Raw genomic sequence first — 2,491 nt, forward strand, 5'->3', positions numbered from 1 at the left:
AGCTGGCTTTCAACAGTACTGGAACAAATTCACACCTCTTTTTGCAATTCTCCTGTTCTTTACATTCAACTTTATTATCCATGTTAACAATGCAAGGTAGAGGCTGTAGCAATAAGAAAAGGTTTATACATTTTAGGCATTAAATGTAGAATGGTACTTCCATACTGCGTTTATGTAATCAGATTGTCATGCGGCCTACATCTAATTTCAGTTCTTTGCTTAAAACTCACTCGATTGCTCAAAAGTTCTTGCCATTTTAAAAATGTAATGATTGAATAATTCTGCTTTAAGTGGCAAAAATGGTTAATTTGGACACACACTGATAAGAAAAGGCAATGGAAGACAGTAATCGGGCAGTCAATGCCAAGTGAAATAAAACAATTGTGCCAGCAGTTGGAATGCCATATGGAAAAATAAAACCTGGTTTCATAACCAGGATGGAAAAAAATCTGTCAAAGATTATTTTTGTTGCATATTCATGACCCGATAAATTGTGTTAATTGCTTAAAGAATGAGGAGTTAACCAAGTATGGATTTATTGTGATAGAAATGGAATATGGTAAGAATCGCAATACAGTTTAGGAAATCTATATAGGTGGTAATTAAGATTTTGCCTTTGTTTTTTTTTTCCCCCTTAGAACTGGCAGGGGGAAAAATTAAGCTTTGTTTCGTCCGTATTAAAATATATTTTCATATGTTTTTTCTACATTTATAACAGAAATATCAGAAAGGTTGAGCCATTTAATATGAATTTTATTCTGTTTCATATAAATAAATAGATATGGGATAAAGGCATATACATTAAATGAAGAGAATTTTGGGCAATGTTCTATGTTATGTTGTTCTGGAGAGTACTACCTGCTGCACACCTCCAACCATATATAAGATACTTTTCTTTTTTTGTTTTTTTGTTTTTTTGTTATTGCTGGCTTTTACACAGAACATAGGAACAGTTAAGATTTAAAGTCCAGACTAATGTGGACACAATAACTTTAGACTCACATTTCCGAGTGCCACCTTTCAAACTCTCCAATTCAGGTCAAATGTAATTTAAAACAATCAATTTTACACACAAACCATGAACGCTGTTTTAAGTGCTAGCTTTCAGCAGATTGTAAGAGGCAAATTTAACAGAACAAAGACATAAAAGCTACTAAGGAAATAGTTCCTGTTTTGTTTGTTTTTTAATAGGGATAAATAGAAAACAGGTTATAAACTATAAAAAAAGTTGCCACTTGAGTACCAAATGAAAGCAGCATTTCAGATATGCTAGCAATTACCCAAAGCTTTGGCTTGATTTACCTGGATAGCTCATAAGATCCATTCAAGGAAAACTGTGCTGTAGGAGCAGTCCTAGAATAATCTTTTAAAAGTTTTCTATTCTCATTTCCTAGAACTATTATATATTCTCACTAGGTTTTCCGAACTTCATACTAACCTAAGAAAGCTTTTTAGAATTTCCAGATGAGCTGAATGACCTAGCCTCAGTGACATAGAATCAACTACCCTTCTTCTGTGATTTCAGACAATTCAAGATCTGTTTTAGGCACGATGGCTTCAAGGTTATTCCGCGGAGTTGGAGCGCTGGGCGCGCAGGCCCCAGGGGCCTGCGTTCCCAATGGAGTCGCCACAGTGCGGTCTATGGCATCTGGAGGTGGTGTTCCTACTGGTGATGAGCAGGCGACTGGGCTGGAGAGAGAGGTCATGCTGGCCGCATGGAAGAGACGGGACCCATAAAATGTTTGCCCCAAAGGAAGCCTCAGGTACCAAGGAAGATCCTAATTTAGTCCCCTCCATCACCAACAAGCGGAGAGTGGGCTACATCCTTGAAGAGGACAACTGTGCTGTTATCTGGTTCTGACCGCACAAAGGCCAGGCCCAGCAATGCCCTAGCTGTGAAACCCATTACAAGCTGGTGCCCCACCAGCTGGCCCGCTGACCCCCTGCACTAACTCACTCAAAATGTGGGGTACAGTTTCTTCTTTCCAATAAAGACTAGCCATTACATTGGCTCCTCCTCCAAAATAAATAGATAGATAAAAAAATAAATAAATAAGTAAATAAATAAAGATCTGTCTTTTGGTATTCTAATGTGGAAAAGAAAGTCATGACATCATCAAGAACATAAGTAAAGCTGTTTAAGTTGAGACATCATGTTCATGCAAGTTACGAATTTGTCTGTGAAATTACCATATACAGATTTTTGTCAGAGGCGTGCCTACTAGCCCAATTATGCCAGCCTGAAACGGTAAGGGATATGCACCAAACAAATTGTACAAAGCAACTGATGGTGCATTATCCATTAATGTATCCTAAACTTATTCAATAATTTTCACTAGTAGTAACCTCTAGGGCAAAATTTTTTTCCCATTTGCTACCATAATAAAGGAAAATTTGAAATGTAATATCAATGGAAGAATAATACAATATGAAAATAACAGTACTATTTTAAGACAAAAAATTGCAGAATAAGTAATAAGTAACCAATTTT

At 36.6% G+C, this 2,491-nt stretch overlaps 1 pseudogene; it reads left to right on the plus strand.

Annotated features, from left to right (window-relative positions):
* The first annotated feature begins 1,551 nt into the window (after nt 1-1,551).
* On the plus strand, nt 1,552-1,939 carry LOC118895296 (annotated as a pseudogene).
* Nucleotides 1,940-2,491: the final 552 nt, after the last annotated feature.

This window comes from Balaenoptera musculus, chromosome 5 (genome assembly GCF_009873245.2).
Source record: "Balaenoptera musculus isolate JJ_BM4_2016_0621 chromosome 5, mBalMus1.pri.v3, whole genome shotgun sequence".
Lineage (NCBI taxonomy): Eukaryota > Metazoa > Chordata > Mammalia > Artiodactyla > Balaenopteridae > Balaenoptera > Balaenoptera musculus.